We start from the raw sequence: 19,045 nt of genomic DNA, 5'->3' as shown, positions 1-19,045 counted from the left end.
CTGTATGCTCCTGGAGGCATCTGCAGACTGAAGACATTCTTATTCTTCCCATTCTATTCTTTCTTTCTTCTCTTATAGGTTCATCATTATAAAAATGAAGAACAAAGAAGAATTAATATCTTTGCATTAATGTAGGATATTATTGAGGTTGTTGTTAGAATAGCTCCTTTAGTTAAAGATGTAATTGTGATTTAATGCACAATTAGGGGCTGGAGTGTAGGAGCTATTTACCAATTTTCAGTTAAATCTTAGAATTTAGATTATATAGTTTATTTGTATTCTTATTTGTTTATTTTCTAGTTGATTTATAATTAGAATTTTTTGTTTAATTTGTTATTTATAATAGGTTCTTTGGTTAACGGTTCGCTTAATTGGTTAGTTAATTTCAGTTTGGGATGTGGGTGTGTCATGGTATAAATGGGTAGGTCTTAGGTAGCTCAGTGTGCACGTGGGTGGTCATAAGGTTTTTTACCAGCCAGCCAGCCAGCCAGTCAGCCAGTCAGTCAGTCAATCAATCAGTCAGTCAGTCAATCAGTCATTTGAATCTATAACTTGTTTGCCTGAATTGGAATAAAAAGAATAGAACTGCATTTTGACTTTTGATTCTTTTTGAACTGCGTAAACCAGAACCCACCGTGCATCAGGTGACTATTGGCGTTTAATTCACTTTTGCTTTGATCACTTTTGAGTCTTCAGTTTTTATTTTTTTTTTTTTTTTTTTATTTTGGACAAATAGTCACTACAGGTTATGTTTCACTTCTGCATCCTTACACATACAAACTGTAGCTCACAAAACACACATTTCCTTAAAAAACAAAACAAAAAATCACTATCTCTATTATAATCTATCGCTGCACTTGACTTGCTTCCCGAATCGTTTAGCCTAGCTCGCTGTCACTTACTCGGCAAGATCCCAGACGAACGTCTGGGATCTTGAGCGCCCCCTGCCATGAAGCAAGAGAACTGCCTGCCTCACCTCGAACCTGTTCTCTGCCGTTTATAATCGCTCATTACACGAAACACGTTACACAAACACAGTTGGTGACAAAAAGCACTGTACATTATATACATAAGCTAAATTATTGGAAATAAGTTCACATATTAAATGTGTTTAAACCATTTTATTGACGCCGTACAGCAACATGCTCTCTCCGCTTAGCAGCCAGCGCAGAGCCAGGAGTTGCGCAATCCAAGGTGAGGCAGAGCTCGCTGCTGCCTCACCGGCATCGCTTCCAAGCATTTGAATGGGAAAATAAGAAAATTCAGCGATTTTGAACAAATAAAAATCGAAATTGGTGAAGCTACATGAAAAATAAATATTTTTTAGTACAAACCACCGGATGAATATAACAATTTAAATTACTTTACTTCCAAACTCGGAAGTAATGACGAGTGGAATTCTATACATTAACTCCATAGTTGACTCTGTAAACGGAGTTTTGCTGTATGACCTTCTTCTGCACATGGGGGTCGCTCTGGGGTCGTAAACCGTTCACTGAAATCTGATTGCAGACGCATTTAATTAGCCGTGAAAAATGAAATTCTGTTTCAGAAAAAAAACTGGGATTTGAGCGTCAAGACCTGTGGTACAATAGCCTGAGATCATCTGCATTATTGGTTCTGGTAACATGACTGTTGGGTCAAACAAATTAAAATAATTAAGATTATTCAGTTTTAACAACATTTAAAGCCACAGCCAACAGAGGATATTAAACACATGATTTGAAATGTAAATTTTCATTTAGAGAAATGTAAATATAAGAGTAGCAGCCAGTAAAACCTAATTTTGTTTTTCTTTTATTAGAGCCACTGCAACATAATCCTCTGTGTACATGTATGGCTGTGCTCCAGGTTGCAACCAGCGAGACCAGTTGGGCAGTGTGGGGCCCCATGAGGTGTCCTTGTTTCCTCCCTATTCATTCTTCCATCATGAGCAAAGCCCCGAGTGCTGGGGGATTTTACACTAATATATGTTCATTGATTTGGAAATCACAGCCAGAGCGCTGGCACCCAAAGCGAGGAATTACACATGTTGACAATAACAGTGCTCTTGTAGACTTGGAAGTAAAGGTCAGTGCTTGAATTTGGAGGTTTAATTCCCAGCTCTTCAAACTGCACTCTGTGTGATATCTAATGTGGCAGCCTGACTGAATGCACTCTGTGGGTGACGAGGATTTCTCAAGACATGTGCATTTAATCTCTGCCATGAGTTGCACACATTATGAGCCTAGCGGGATAGAGCTTGGTGTCATGCTGCTGTCATCTACAATTTTATTCTTAAGGGCATTTTAGGTTTATTTATTTATTTAGGCTCCGGTTAATGAGCATGTGTGTGTCATTCACAGGACTTGGTGTATAAGACAGAATTGCATAAGTTCTGCAAAATTATCCTTTTTTTAAAGAGTATTATATTAGTCTAATAATAATAACAACAACAAAATAGCAAGTAAAATTAGCTTCCAGAAAAATCATAATGAGAACTCATTTAAAACAAATATAATAGAAATATTAAAAACATGAACATTAAAATGTGTCTACCAGTAAACAGAATCAAAAGCAAAAACAAAATATGTGTTAAAATAATTGTTCACAAAGTATGCCTGTACAAAGGCACAGTTAGAACTGCTGCCTTGCAGCAGGAAGGTCCTGGGTTTGAATCCCAGCCTGGGTCTTTCTGTTTGTTCTCCCTGTAAAAGCTGATGTTGTTTTATGGAGTTCTAAAGGACAGGACCTAAGGTTGAGCCCTGAGGGACTCCACAGTGTAGGAAAACGTTCTGAGACAGAAGTATTAAGTGCAACAAAAATCATAGAAAACAAAACATATTCCAGTAAGACTTGCTGCAGCAACTTGACACGTTATGAAATAGTAAATTCATATCTAATAAACTGACAATCTAAATGGGAAACGTTTTCGTCAGTTTCTTGCTAACTTTAATAACTAAATAATTATCCACATAATGCTATTTACAAAAGGCTTCAGCATTCATTACACTATGTAAATGGATGAGTTAGTTATTAATCAATGAGAAAGCTAACATTGTTTACTGACCTGATCACAAAATAAATATGTTATTGTTCAATTATTACGGTATATAAACCAGTGAAAAATACTTATTTAACAAATATATTTGAACTGCAAGGTATTTAATTTGAACTGTTTGGACGGTTTTGGCAGTCAGCCTTAAAATATCTTTCTTATTTTCCATCTATTGTAAGTAAACCAGGTAACAACACCATCCTGCACTCACAATGGCTTTTCTTCAGACAAGTAACTGAATCTTCAAAGCATCACTGTGTAACCGAAAGGCGAACAAGAGTGCGACCACAGCAGGCAGAAGATTACGTGACGGCATCAGAATCTCGATCACCCCCTGAAAGACTCGGGAAGGTTTAGGGTTTCAGCTTGACAATAAAGCCTCTTGTAACACGCTGAGCAGGAAGGGAGGAGGAAAGGATGCAGCAGGAGAGATAAAGACAGCCGACCAGAAAACAGATCCATTCACTCACAAGGCTCCTAATAAATCTTTTGTCTGACATTTTACAAATCCAAGAAGGAAGCTTTACATTAAAATAGAAACACTGAATCATAGTAAATCCTTTACTGAGTTTATGTAACAGCCTGAAATAGAGCAAAGGGTGACTGCAGTCTATAGGAGAACAGGAGAACATTGTTATGAAATTGGGTTGGTTGCCTGGTAGCACCGGCTGGATGGAAGCCAACTGTCGCTATCTTAATAGAAAAGAAACAGAGGTACAGAGGTTTAAAGCACAGCGTAGTGCCTGCACAGGAATTAATCCCAAGTATTTTTTCTTCACTCGTAAATTTCTGCTCCCTGAGAGGAAAACACTGTGAGTTCCAAAGAACACTGAACTAGGAGCAAAATGAAATACTGAGGTGTAAAAATAACAGCTATTGTCCATTTCTACACTTTTCAACTCATGTTTCTTTAAAATGTTGCTTTCATCAAGGAAGCTTTTTTATTATCAGGAGGTGAAAACACAAACAGAAAACAAAGTGAAACATTATTTTCAGCTGTAACACCTGCAGGCAAACCATTTTCCAAACCATCAGGGATTTTAAGTTTTAACTTGTTCCCACAAACTCCTTCAAATACAAAAAACCAATCAAGAGTCTACGACACATTTCAGTCAGAGACGTTCACAAGTTTCCAGTGTCTGACATAAACATCTTCAAATTAAATTCACAACATCCAGATCGTCTCTACCACATTGATTATTATCAGATAATATTCATTTAAATCTAGTAGTTATTGCTAGCTGTGTTGAGAATTTATCTAATCTAATATTTACCCCTTTGGGATGTAAATGGACATTAATTCTCTAAGAAAAATAATGTAAAGAGATTAAAAGCTGCAGATGTTGAATTTCTGCTCTTTAGTGTTTGTGATGACTGAGTTACCAGCTGTTTCTCCCATTTTGTCCATTTCTTTATTATATTTTACACTAAATCTGGTTTGGAGGCTGGTTTCTCCTCACTGAGCAGACAATTTTAACAGAAAATTATTTTCTAAATCCACATTTAAAGCCTTTGTTCTCCATTCTGTATAATAAATATGTGTATAACGAATAGGACAAAGTTTAGATAAATGAGTGTTAAAGCTCTGAATGAAAGGAACAGGAAGTGTTTCTGTTTGGATGTTTCCAGATGTAACATTGCAGCTTAGCAGCAAGAGAACCTTGGAAGTGAGTTGCATTTATTTTGTCCTGAAATGAACCAAAGTTGCTTAATCTAGACAGACATTTATGTATATTATGAAGTTACAGTGGAGTGCTGTTTGTAAAATAACAGTCAAAACTGAACAGCAATAATTTGGGTTTTTTACTGGGGGGTTCGTTTGTCAAAAACATTCATTCACTCATTTCTAAATGCCAAAGTTTCAAACTTATATTTATCAAGTTAAATATTTTGTTTACCAACTAAATATTTAGATCCAATTTATTTGTTGACTAAATATTTAGTTTAAGGCAAATATTTAGTTGTCTAACTAAATATTTAATATTAACTAAGTAGGCCACATACCGTCTTCCTTTCACTCTTCATTACAAACATGTACATAAAAACTGGTGGTCAGAGTCAAGTCTGAGTCGAGCCTGAAGTTTTTTAGTTTTGCAACTTAAAGGTGACTCAAGTCAGAGTCTCAAACCCAAGTTGTCATCTCTGATCTTAGTACAGGTCAGGTTCCAGTCCAAAAGGGAAGATCAGCCACATGTGGACCTCTGTCCTGCTGAGAGCGTTTTCCAGGCTGGTGGAAGAGGCTTCACACTGCAGCCGTCTCCACAGAGGTCAGGGACGAGTCCATGTTCTGACATTTCCACTATTGTCACAGTGAAAAGACGACATATCCAGATCTATCTGAGAGGCATTAGTGGGGATTTTGTGAAGAAGGAAATGACTCAACCTTTCAGGGCAAAAACCAGGTTGCTCATGGCGAATAAAATTTAAACTGCTATTTGCATAATACCAACAAAAAAAATGTGTCTTCTTCTTTGCTGTTGCTTGTCAAAGTTAACACACAGTAGATATTTTCCCAAAACTATAAACACAAAATTCAGAAATCCATCTAGACTGACAGGCTGGATGAGGAGCATTAATGAAGTAAACAAACAAGAATCTGGAAGAGCTGCAGCACAATCTGTTAATTAACAATTACCACTTTATTTTTCTAGTCTTGGTGGAAGAATGGCAAAGAGGAAGCTGTTGTTGACATACAACAATAAGATGCACTGTTTGTAGTTTTTTACTACCCATGAAAAAATATATACTGTATTAGAGAAAATGATACATATATGTAGAGAAAAGGAAGCTTGACAGTTAATGGAAAGATGGATTGAAGCTAAAAGCATGGCAATCTGGGAACACAGGAAACAAGGTCTAAAAGCCTGAAGTCTTTTTTGCAGTGCAGAAAACTCCAGTCATTACATACCAGATCCTTACATGTCCAGGAAATGTAGATTTTGAAACTGAGCTGATCAAACTTAGTCCAGATGCCTAAAGGTTTGTAAGACAACCTTACAGAAGACTCCAAAAAACCTAAAATGTACAAAAACCTGACTACTGCTGAAGCACTCTCACAGCCTGTGTTTTGTACTCTTTCTTTACATTTTCAGAATTAAAATTGGGGGTAAAAATCTAGACATCCGAGTTTGTAAATATAGGTGGTTTTTCAAATAAATATTGAGGGATTCTGATGACATCGGTGTAATTGGTAATCGGTGCCAAAGACTGAATACAGTTACATTTTCTGCAGAGCAAAACGGTGCAGATGAGGTGGAGAAAACTAAATCTTTACATTTAAGCTGTGGACGCTGTTGGAAGATGCTTGCCACCTTTTGAGGGAGGCTGTCTAAGATACTTTCATTTTCCCAGTTCCATGTCGGTTGCCATGGTGCAGCAACCTCTGCCCCGTATTCTTAGCCAGCCAGCTGCCCCCTGACCTCTGTTAATGCTCCTTGTTCGACACACACTGCCCTCGGCTGCTTGCCCAGGAAGGTCATCCTTCAAAGTGACACAGACAGCAAGGTCACCGTCAGTGAATGCTGTCGACAGATCAGTTGTCTCGTCCAGGTCCGTCTCTCCCCTGTTACTGTATCCCTGCAGGGCTCCAGTGCCACCAGCAGTCACTAAGCACATCATGTCTCCAGAAAAATACCCGCTGATGTTCCTTCTCCTCTGCAGAACCGTGGCGCTGACTCCCAGCTTCCTGGTCCAGTCTTCCTTACGTCCTGTGACGCTGAAAAAAGACGTTAAAATCACGCAGCAGGGCTCACAAAGACGACTCCAGTAATGTGCTAAACAGACTTGGCCCATGCTTTTATTCATGTCAACTCTAATAAGATTTTGAGTGAGAATTCCACTTCCTGTTTGGCATACACAATTAAACCTGAATCCTATCCTCCTCATGGGGCTCTCAGTGATGATGAGTAAGCATATTCCATAAATGACCCAGCTGTTGGAGCATATTGTGTTTCGCCTCATCAGGGATTCAGAGGGACTGATGGCAGATGAGCTGCAGTCGCTCAGGGCTCCGTCTCCAGCCGAGCCACTGGCCGGCCGGCCAGCCGAACGGCCGGCCTGCGCCTCAGACTGCCTCCTGTCTGCTGCAGCCAGGTGCTGCTGGGGACGCTGCCCAGATGTACGCCTCATTACAGCAGGAGTTAGAAAGCATTTGTCTTAGTAAATGAAAACATTAGTCTGTAATGTGATATTATATGAGAGAAATACTTAACTGCACATAGACTGGAATTTCTGACACAAAGATGAGTAAAAATTTAGTCTTTGTGTAGATTCATCTCCTGATCTATTCGAATAGATTGGAACAACTTGACAGAAGTCTGACATCTAACACACTTTTGTAGCTGAACAAGATTAAATGCAAACTTAATGCTAACTGTAAGCAAAGGTCAGAAAGAGAAAAACAGAAGTTAAATCTGAAACCCTGAGTTTCAGTCTGCGATCATTGATTTTTCTCCCAGGTCCTTAATGGACAGGCTAAAAATATGCAGCTTCTGGGTGCAGCTTTTATTTTGACAGAGATCCCTGTGCACCTGCCCTCTAAGAACAAATCCAGAATCCAAGAAGCATTTTAAAAACAAGCTTTGCTGAATTCATGTTTAGTGATATTTTGAAGAACCTGATATGTGTTTAGATGTAAAGAGATAAGTGCAATCCAGGTGAACCTTAAAGCAAGCAGAAGCTTAGCTGCTGCTGCAAATGCTCATATCAAATATCGCACACGTTCAGCAGTCTGCTGCTCTGTGTGCAGACATGTCAGCTTTCTCTCTGAAATGTAACAAGAATGGACAACGAAACAAAAATACAGAAATAACCCTACCACCTCTGTGCACATTAATGTTGTCATTGTAAAACATTAATTGTGATGTTTTAATAAATATGATCTGTTCAGTTTTCATTGACCCAAACAGAAAAAGACACAGGCTCATTTATTTCTGCCTGCTTTGACAAGCCAAGTATGAACCTCTGACAAGTCCTGCAGGATCTCCATTAACACGACGGACTCATCTTAAAGACAATGCATTTTAGCTCAAACCATAATTATCTTCCAGTCTGAGCAGAGTACTTTTCCTGTCAAGATCCAAATGTGCTTTTCTTTTCAAACAGCTGGATACTGTTGTCTGAAAATAACCAACACACGACTATTTTAACCAGGACAACATTTCAGGAGAAAACGCTGGATTCTATCAAGTTGAAGTAAAAACTGTTTTCATTCTTAAAGAAGAATTGCTCGATGTCAGATTTGACCCATTTGTCTGAATAGCTCCAGTCCCAACACAGATTGCATATGGAATTTAGGTGTGGACTTTGACTAGGTCATTCAAACACTAGAATATGCTTTGATTTGAACTCTGCCATGCTCTGGCTGCTGCCTTTCTGGAAGGTAAAATCTGATCCCAGTTTAAAGTCTTGCAGGTTTTCTTCTAAGAATGTATTTAGCTCCATGCTGTAGTGGAGCGCCCCCTGCATGATGCTGCCACCACTTTGTTTCCCTGTGAGGATGGAGGGAAAATGTACCAGTTCTCACTTTCAAACACAACAACTTGCTCCTCATGTCTGCTGTGTTTCTCTGGTCTGTAGTCCACTGAAAAGAGAACGCTTTGAGTCTTTTCCTCTCTTTGTGATTCTTCCATACGGGTCGGGTTCGTAGAGTACCTAGATAATATTTCTCCCATCTGAGCTGCAGAGCTCTGCAGCTCCTCCAAAGGCCTCCACAGAGCAGCTGGATTTTTACTGAGATTAAATTACAGAAGATTTCTGAAACCATAAATTATTTCCATTATGTGTTCCAATTAAATGCACACAGGTTTCTAGTTGTAACATAACGGTATGAATTATTGAGCGAATGGGATGCCATAATGATCTACAGGATTATAAATGTATACAAATGTTTGTGCTGATAAATATTTTAGCCAGATTTCAGATATCCAGATAAACTACAGTTAATATGTGAATCAGGAATTAACATGGAAACATTTTACTATTCAAACTCATATTTTCCTATTTTAAATAGGATGAAATAATAAACTGTCTTTACAAATGAAGATGAAAATGCAAAGAAGATGATCTTTATGCATCTCTTAAATCATATTAATGAGGCTTATTGTACATGTCTGCAGCTAATATTAAGATCATAAGTCTGATTTATGACATAACACACACATCCTGTTAATAGCAAACCTAAATGGTGTATCGGATTACTTGATCTATCTTATTTTAAAGATGTCAGTGTTTTGGCCAGATGCTGGTTCATATTCTGGCCCAGATTACTTTTACTTTTTAATTAAAAGTATTCAATTAAAACCCTGGTATTTATTCTCCTATTGTTGTTTCTGTTGATTTCAGAGCAACGTAAACGTCGTGTCCGGCAGGCCGGATATCCACCAAACAGAAAAAGCTGCTTCTCTCTTCCCTGCCCGTCCTGCAGCACAGCCGCTCTGAAAATGGAGGGCCTTGTCTTTGCCTCCTTTATTAATGTCAAAATGTGGAGAGAAAACGGGCTGCGTGCTGCAACACAGAGAGAGCAGGATTATGGATTCGCACGCAGGCACTCTCACCTGGGCACACACACACTCACACACACTGCTTATGTATACAAACGTCACACGTCACAAGGCAGATGTGTACGAGGACTCGCACCTACACATACGGGCCTAATCCTCATCATTTACCAAATCCAAAGGGCTGAAATAAGCAGATGCAGCGTCACTAATTCAGAGTTAAAGCACATACAAGAAGAGCAAAGTCCGTATTAGTGCTTTCCTTCAACCGTGCTGCTCCATATCAGAGGGAATGCGTCAGCTCTACCATGGTTAACACTCAATAAAACATCAAAAGGGATGAAGCTCAGAGGTCTGGACAAATACACACCCACACACACACCAGATCCAGAAAGTCTTTCCCTTCTCACACACGTACACACACTCCTGTGTGCATATTTAGCAGCTGCGTGGTGTGGGTGAAATGAACAGGCAGAACAGATAACTGGTTTGCAACCCTTTCAAGGGAAAGCAAAGAGACTATGTCAACTGAATGCTAAATTTCAATTTCAATGGAGCGTTTGTGTGCCGAAGCTCCTTGCAATCAAGTCATATATCCACTGGAACAATTGGCAATCTGGAAGCCAGGATGGACGAGTCAATGACAGGTACACAGGAGCTGTCATCAACTTCCCATCAGGCTCCACTTCCCCCCAGTGGATGATTTGAAAGAGGAGAAAGACTCCTTTTGAAATTTTTATATCCAGAGGCAAAGGCATTTAATGGTCACTGTTTGCATGTTACACGAGGAGGTGGCATTGTGAGCATGTGCCAATGCCAAAAAGCAAGCTGTGACAGACAGCTCATTCATTATTCAGGGATTTTAAATATTTCAGGGGAGCGACAGGAAGCTCATGAAATAAATATTTCAAACACTGCGTTACAAAAGGAGGTAGCCTTACACTTGTCTCATATTGATTAAGAGGGCAGTGGATTTGCTCCTCATGAAAAGAACATGTAGGCATGGAGACAGCCTCCAGAAAGGCTCTTCATTTCATTTAGAAACTGAGGAATGTTTTCAAAAAACCACTAAAGACTCAAATGCACATTAAAAAAGAAGCTATGGAATTTTTTTGTAAGAGAAATGGACTGCAGAAGCAGGAGGGTGAAGGAATAATGTAGGGCGTTGGAGATAGTGCAACGCTGGACACAATCAGCTCTCTGTCCACAGCGATAAAAAGAACAAGGCATCCTTTAAAATGCAGCCACTCACTGAAAAGTAGCTGCTGCCCAAAACTAATTCCCCTCACGCAAATTCAAGACATCACAAAAAGCCGGGAGAACACAACTGCCGCAATTATGCCCCCCTCCCCTCCTCCCCTCCCCTCCCCTCCCCTCCACCAGCCTCCCCTGGTGATACGATGTGGCACCGGAGGTGGGAATGAATCGCTTCATAGACAGGCATCTCCTTTCTCAGCAAACATGCACAAGTATGCAGATAGACACAGATACATTCTTCTCTGCAGAGGGGAGTAGCCTGCCAGCAGCCATCAGAAAAAGCAATCATGTTCTCTGTGAGACATGCAGGGCGGCTGCATGGAGGAGATGGAGATCCTAAGTTTGACGCTTCAGCAAAACTGATCAGAAACCAGAAGAGATTCTCTCCTTCTCATGGGGCTGATTTGGTCATCCAGAGCTTATGAATTCTGTAATTTAATTCAGAAATGATGAAGTGATATTTATTTACCTTCCAATATTATCCAAACTCCAATAGTCCAAGATAAGCCGTCGGAGAGCTCAGTGCTGCTCCACAGAAAAGGTGAAAATCCTCAGAGTCTCAGAATCAGAACCACATTTAGAGCTTCTTCTGATCACAACTTACTTTTACTGGAAAACATGTCCTTCACTCAACCTGTGTATAATCCACTCCTTTATACTTTCCTGGTTGGAGATGATTTCCACTGATATTCCAGCCTGACTCGGTGAAGTAATGTCATGTATTCTTCTGAAAGAATGGTGAAGGGAAAAACTGAGCAGGAGGAAAACAGGAGAAACTAGCAGCTCCAGTGCAGCGAATCCAGCCGGTCCTCTGTTCAGCAGCTCTTCTCCTGCCTTCAGAGGGAAATTCAGCATCTGCTCTTCATCCCCACATCAAGAGGAGGGTGTCCCCCCTCCTCTCTTTTAAGGATGGAAACTTTCACGCACCTCCACCAAAGCTGTGACATGTGACAGTGGATGCCAGTGAGCCTGTATTATGTCTTCTTTTCCATAGTATCCTCCCTCATCAGTGGATTTGACCCTTTCTTTCTCTCCAGTTTGTGTTTTCTGCGGCTCGCTCCTCTGCGATGGATGCTGAGGAAGCGGCGGAATGAGACGAGCTGCTCGTTCTCCCGCTGTGGGGCTCTTTCTCTCTCCCTCTCTTTCTTTCACCCTCCCTCCCTCCTACATGCTCCCTCCCTGCTTCACACTGCACCTCCCTACCTCTCCTTCCCTCTGCACACACACACGCCCGCGCGCGTACACACACACACACACGCACAGATATGCACTTCTCTTGCTCTGGCTCTTGACAATTACTGCTGTGCCATTTCCAGCCGTGTCAGACAGAAAGGTTCACCGCCCATGCTCCTTAGAGAAACAAATAAGGTTTGATAAATATGTAAAATCAAACAGATATGAAGAGAAGGAGCAACAGCATCGAGCAGAGAGGCAATCGAATCTCCCTTCTTCATCCTCCTAACCTGATTGCTAAATATCCCTGGGGCTGATGCTGCTTTGCATCTCATCTCTTTGTCATAACTTCTCTGTTTAGAGGAGTCGGCTTGATGCTGGCCAACTGTCAAGAGTGACTGAAGAGGAGGACGAAAATAGCAAGCAAGAGCAACACGCTGCATGGAAACAAGGACAATGCATGTGCAGAAGCAGGTGCAAAGTTATATAATTAGCTGCTTCAGAAGCGTAAGCTGTAGCCGCTGCATGTGCATACTCAGTAATCAGCTGACAACCTGCGGCACGCCGCCATAAATAATGTAAACAAAAACAATCTGTAACATGAAAGTCTCCCACTGAACCTGAATCTCACATATGGTCCTGCAGAAACCTGCAAGGCCATTACTGGCATAAACCATTTGTTTTGTACTTAAAGGTTCATGACAGTGAAAGAATCGTCTCTCACTACACACCTACTGCGAATAATTAATGATACTAAAGCTAGGCAATTATTTTGCTAAACTTGTGCTTCCCATAAGTCTGGGTGTTTGTTTGGTGTGCTGTGTAACCCCTGACACCTTCATCCGTTTATATGAAATGCAGACTAACAATTTTCACCTCTCAGCTAAGCATAAAGCAGGAAGTATAGAAAGTACATGTTAGGATGTATATTTTTCCAGTTTTCACACAGTCGTGATGAGACGACTGCAGCCCTAAAGCCCAGGAAACGTTTCAGGAAACGTATCAGGACTAAATGTTGAACTGCTGACTCCTTCAACATGGTTAACTTTGTTCCCCCAATATTTTGTCTACTGATTTCTTGGCTACTGAAAGCTTTAATTAAAAAGTAAATAAAAAATTGTTTCATACTCTAGAAAAAGCCAGTAGATTGCAGCCCAAAAAACTCCTGCTACATGTGCAGCTCAAACAGTTATAGTATTGAGAATGTCTTTTTTTACATCCTTACTATAATAACAACACAACGTTTAATATTAAAATATTACATCAAAACAATAAAAAATGTATTCATAAACAGTATGTTGAATACCTGCTTCAAGGTTGTTGATTTTAAAGAATGGTGGAGCTCTGCCTGCTCCGGATCCTTTTCACTACTTCAGCCAACAGAAGAGTGTTTAACTGGGGTTACTTGTTCCTCTTATGGTTCATCAATTTGTTGAAGTGTCAGCATCAAATGTATAATAAATTGACAGCAATCTTATCTTCCAATATCATCCTGTCTTCCTGTGTTGTGAAAATGAAATAGTGTGAGGTGAGTATTAAGAAGATATGGAGAGATTATTTTCTGTTTTCCATGTTCTGCCAGTAAACTAGCAGGAGAAAACGCCGGACCTTCTGATTGGTGGTTTTTCACCGATGCTGCCAGGTGGCAGAGTGAGGCTGACAATGTCTGTGAGTCAACTTAAAAATGTGACAAATGTTCTAAAACTGGAGGCAGCATTCAGTAAATGTATGTATCTTTACAGAAATATTGCTGTTTCCTTTGACTCTGAAACGTGGTGGAGATAATCCCTCTGGCTGAGGCAACGCCACCAACGCTCCTGAATATCAATAATCATGTGGCTCATCGCCCAAAACCATCAGCCAACAACGACAAGGGTTTTCTTAATGCACCTTAACTGTCAGAGGAAAATGAAAAATGGAGCATTTTGTATTATGTTTCACTAATAATAAATGATTTTTTTCATTTTTATATCATGATAGTGGAGCTTTATTAAATTAAATAAGTTACTATCAACCACATGGTCATGAATTATGAATTTTTAAAACATTTTTTCACTTACATTGCAGTTTATGTGGTACATGATCTCAAAGTAGAGCATTATTGTGAAGAGGAACTCTGATGATACGACATAATTTGGAAAATCTTTTGCAAATATTCAGGATGTTGGTTTGCATTTGTATTGGGATCACTTTAATGTAACCTCTGTCAATAAACCCAAAGCAAGCAGCTGCCTTCAAAAGTCAAGTAACTAGTAAAACACATCCTACTGTCTGTTATTTCAGCATAAATCTTTTCTTTGTGGAACGGTTTTTATCTGAGCAGATTCCCGTGTTAGAGTGGCCTATTCAAAGTCCAGAATGAAATCCAACTGAGAATTTGTGGCAAGATTTGAAAACCAATTTGCATTGTTTGGAGCCTTAAAATAAAAATCTAAAACATATTCAAAATGTACTGATTTTTGTGGTTGCAGGGGAACTAAACATGGAAAAGTTTTGCAGAAAACTCCAAACATGACAAACTTTTAAGACTCTGATTGTTATGGATCTACATTTCCATCCAAAAGGTTTCTGAGCGCTAGCGTCGTTCTTGTTGTCTGACGCTGACGGTTCTAATGCAGCTAAGTGGGAATTTAAAAGCCTTTTCATGTTGAAGCTCTTCCTGCAACAAAGCTCATCATGAGACCAGACGTTGACTGTGACTCAGCTCAGACATATTTACTCTGGCCTGTCAAACTTTATTAAGAGTTCTGAATATTAACCACCTTTACCTGCTTATGATCTTGGTGCACAGTGAGACATTTCATATTCCCTGTCTAAATATTTCATCAAGTAACTGTTTATATAGGAGATGAAGACCAAATTTATCTCCTTTAATAGTTGAATGTAAGTGAAGGTGACATTATTTCCATCCCAATGAGGAGGGAAACACACTCTTACATCTTTATTGGCACCAGGAAGCCGTCTGTGTGAACTTAATTATGACTCATTTACATCGCTTGTGTTCAGTTCAACACTTTGCTTTGTTTACCTTGCATGTCTTTCAGGATCTGGACTCATTTCAGAACCAAATGTTGTCCAATACTTTTAGCCTTGAGGAAAATGAAACGGCTCATCTCCACCCCATTGATCAACAGCAAATCTAAAGTCAGACATGTAAAGGGAGAACTAATTGGGGGCGGGGAGCATATCTCATTAAGCCTCATTAAACCTCATTAGGATAAAGAGGATAAAGATAAGAAAAAACTCCAGAACATTCCCTCGATTCAGAGGAAACTGTGTCTGCCCAACAGGATGATAATAAATATGCAGCCTGAACGGTTCTGTGGCGAACGCCTGCTTCCTCTGGTAACTTCATCAAGATGTTTGCTATGGGTTACATTTATTTACACAGCATGCTTGTAATAACTGTAATTTAACATAATTCAACCTTAAATAAAATTCTAATTGTGATGTCCAGAGAAAACAAACCTGAGATTATTGGAGCAGTTCAACAAGAGAAAACACAATGAATGGATTCCTGTAAAAGTGAATGTTTCTTTTTAAAGCAAATGTGTGAAAGTTGAATTGGAAAATGTCAAAAATAATTTCACCCTAGCCTTGTAAAAACAACCCTTGGTTTTATACTCTGGGCATTTCCTACAGCTTGCTGGAGTGTGTTGAAGTTTGAAATGATTGAATGTGATTTTACCCAATCATTAACTGTTGACTGTGACGTCTGAAATGCACCAGCTCGATCATAAAGGAAGACATGCTGCTCTGTGAACAACCCCCTGGGGAGCAGGGCCACAACATCTTCATCAGCAATAACCTGTGACAAACGTTCCTCTTGACCCGACTTTAAATGCTCAGTGTTTGTAGCCAGCAAGCACTGAAGGCTTCCTCCATTTCCTCTGCTGCCATTTTGAAACTACAACCTTAAGCAGACAACGATTCTTCTGTTCACTGATTGGGCCAGATGAAATTCATCCTGAGAAATCAAGCGCAATAACAGAAATGCCAAATGAAGGTAGATGAGAATCAAGGGGAATTGTGTGAGTTATTAGAGGCTGGATATGAATGTGTGTCACACTTTTATTTTTCCCTGGAAACAATGCTGAAAACCATGCATCATTTCCATTTCTCTTCATACTTTGCTCTTTCAAATATCATCCTAATAAATATCAGTAAAGTTTCCCATTCTAAGTGTGACAAAGGCATTTATTCAATGATGGTTGACAAGAAGTAAGATGTAAACCATCTTAAAGCTGGATGTCACTAGTTTCTTTACAAAATAAACTACACGGCTGTTTTTCAAAAGCAGCTAAGATTGCACAATTAGCTCCGTTTGTCTTCCATGTGGTAGAGAAAGGGAGTGACTAATCACTTCAGAAACACTGTTAAGCCTGTCCCACATATCCTCCTACACAGATTCACATCGCTGATCAAACTGTACACATACCTGCTATTGTCTCTCTGAAGTGTGTGAAAAGATGCACATCATGTTTCAAGAACAGAAGTCTTCAGAGAAATAACTACGATAGCCTTGATTTTTATTTTCAAGGATTTTCTTCTTAATTCTATGGCTGCCATTACATCAACAGTGTTAGCATCTTCTTATTGAGTCCTCAACCATTCTAGATATTTAAGGTCTAGTGTTTATTACTTCATGGTTATATCTTGATTTACAGGCTGGTATCCCATCGTAGTTTCATTTGCTGTTGTAAAGATTGTGATAAATCAAATACATCAGATACGAGTTATAAAAACAAGACATGTTGAACAGTACAATCAAAAGTACGTCTTGAATTTCTTATGATCCACTTTGCAAAGTTAGAATAAAATGTAAATCAAATGTGAGGAAAAAAAAACAAAACATTTCCTGGAAATTGCTAAAAAATCAAAGTAAAAAAATGTCAAAAACTCTTTTTGTAATTAATTCAAAACATCTCCCAGGTGTTTGGATTGGCTTGCTTTCAAGCAGCTGTGACAGCTCTGACTAAGATACGTGACCTTGCTCTCCATTATCTGCACATGTGTGTTGGCAAGCAGTTCTTTATAGGTCTCAGCAGTCTGCTTTTCTTCTGATCGAGCCGGTAAAACACACAACCTCAACTCTAATTGACATTCATAAAATATGAGGAAAAGGCCTAAAATTAAACATGTCACACTATCAGACTTTCATTTTGACCCTGAAACCTGTTTCTGTCCCTCCATCACAAACCTAAACATTTTGATAAACTCCATGTGAAATCACGATGAATCAGATGTCAAATACAAACACCATGAGACATAATGTGAAAGGCTAATTAAATACGAACAACATAATGGCAGATTTGTTAAATGTTGCTTCAGTAGAGTAAAAAACCAGGAACAGCGTTTCTCTTTTCTGCTACATCTTTGCATCTCAAAAGGTCAGAAATGCATGTGTAGGCAGCTAAAGATGACTACAAGGTATGTAGCAGTGAGTCATGATGATACTCTGCATCTCACACTACAATGGATTCAAGAGAAATATGTTAGGAATATAAAGAGTCAACTATTCATCTGCTACAGAAGCAATCACAATTTGATCTATTTTTACTTTAATATTTAAATGATTCCCTAAAAAATAGAATTTGCACAATGCAATTATGATATAGGTGATATATTTTTCCTTGGTTTTAAAGTCTATTGATGCATGACAATGTGAGTAAAGTACAGTGGAATCAGAAATGTGTAACCACTCGTCATCCACATGAATATTATGCTAATTTGGGCTTTAGATAATTTACTTTACTTGTTATTTTTCCTGGGAGTTGCAGTGTTACAACAAATAACTTCACTGAATCCTGATGTTCCAAAAATTCAAAATTACACATAGATGATGAAAAACAGCCTCAGTAATATTTGGTAACATGTCCAGCAGGTTCACAGTAACAAGCTCCTGGTTTGGTTTTTGTTCACTCCGACTGCAACAGACCAATTTCTTGGGGATAGTTGAATTCCAACAGGGTTGAGATCTGGCCGTTCTAAAAACTTCCAGTTGTGTTAATTCATCACAAACCCAGTTTTGATGTTCATTTGGGATCATTACTGGTTTTCCACCAGTACAATTACACAAACATAGTGGCTAATAGAGGCTTTCAATCCTAAAAACATTATAAAAAGTGAAAAAGATGGTGGTGGTACCTTCGTGTTGAAGGTTTGTTTAGCTGAAAATGATTGGGCTTTAAAACCTGAACATGTTCCAGGAAACCAACATATCTCCCATTTGACACATTTCTGATAATAATAGTGATCAAAATTTCCAATCTACAGGTAGAATTATACCAGAAGCTTGTTAATATATAAATTACTTAGACTCAAACATGAAAAACAGATACGAACCATGAAGTCAGTAGTTGCTGTTTCTTAGAAATTGCTGCATGTGTTGTTCTTTTTTCCTTTGACTTTTACAGATCTCATAGTTTATTTTCCTCCTATAATCTGCCTATTAGATTCTTTTGTACAGGTCTCCCAACAAAAATTATGAATCATGTTGCTATAATTTAAGGGTTCCTCACCTTTAAACTGTGAAATGACAGACACTGAGAACAGAATATTGTGCTTAATGCAGCAAAGGAGGCGATCTTAGGAGCAGTGCTTGAAAGATTATACTCTGCTGCTGCAATTAGAAATGACTCAGAGTTCAACTTTAATTCTCCATCTACAACATAAAATGGTTCCATGTTTAAGACGTAAACGTTGTTTCTTAAGAAATGATGATTTTCAAAGTCAGTGTAAATCTGTTAACAGATTATAAACAGTGCAGTCACAATCACTCCCTCTCAAGTCTTTGCACTAAACATTTCAGAGTTACTGTACGCTGTAAATCCCAACACAGAATCCATGCAGACATTCAATGCGTTGCTCAATTCTGAATATTTCCACTCTAAAATCTGCAGTTTTTGGGGGATAATGTAATTTTCATAAATAAAATGCTGCAGAAGCATCTGGTGCACATATTTATGAAAATGGATACAGTACAGCCAGTGGTGGGAACACATCTGGTAATCCGTTAATGTGCTGATGCACCAACAGTGAAGCTCATTTGTTGCTAACTTTTAAAACATTTAGCCCACTT

At 39.0% G+C, this 19,045-nt stretch overlaps 1 protein-coding gene across 3 annotated transcripts in view; it reads right to left on the bottom strand.

The window, feature by feature from the left end:
* Positions 1-11,934, bottom strand: part of lingo2 (leucine rich repeat and Ig domain containing 2) — a 193,314-nt gene extending 181,380 nt beyond the window's left edge. Inside the window, exon 1 of one of the 3 annotated variants that reach the window (XM_044126815.1) lies at positions 11,261-11,934. The gene's annotated coding sequence lies outside the window, so the exon portion shown is untranslated. The remainder of the gene's footprint in view (positions 1-11,260) is intronic. The other 2 variants (XM_044126810.1, XM_044126816.1) reach the window with 2 other exon arrangements.
* Between the last annotated feature and the right edge of the window lie 7,111 nt (positions 11,935-19,045).

Source organism: Gambusia affinis, linkage group LG09, assembly GCF_019740435.1.
Source record: "Gambusia affinis linkage group LG09, SWU_Gaff_1.0, whole genome shotgun sequence".
NCBI classification, from domain to species: Eukaryota; Metazoa; Chordata; class Actinopteri; order Cyprinodontiformes; family Poeciliidae; genus Gambusia; species Gambusia affinis.
The sequence above is the reverse complement of the archived record's forward strand: the minus strand, read 5'-3'. Positions and strand labels throughout refer to the sequence as shown.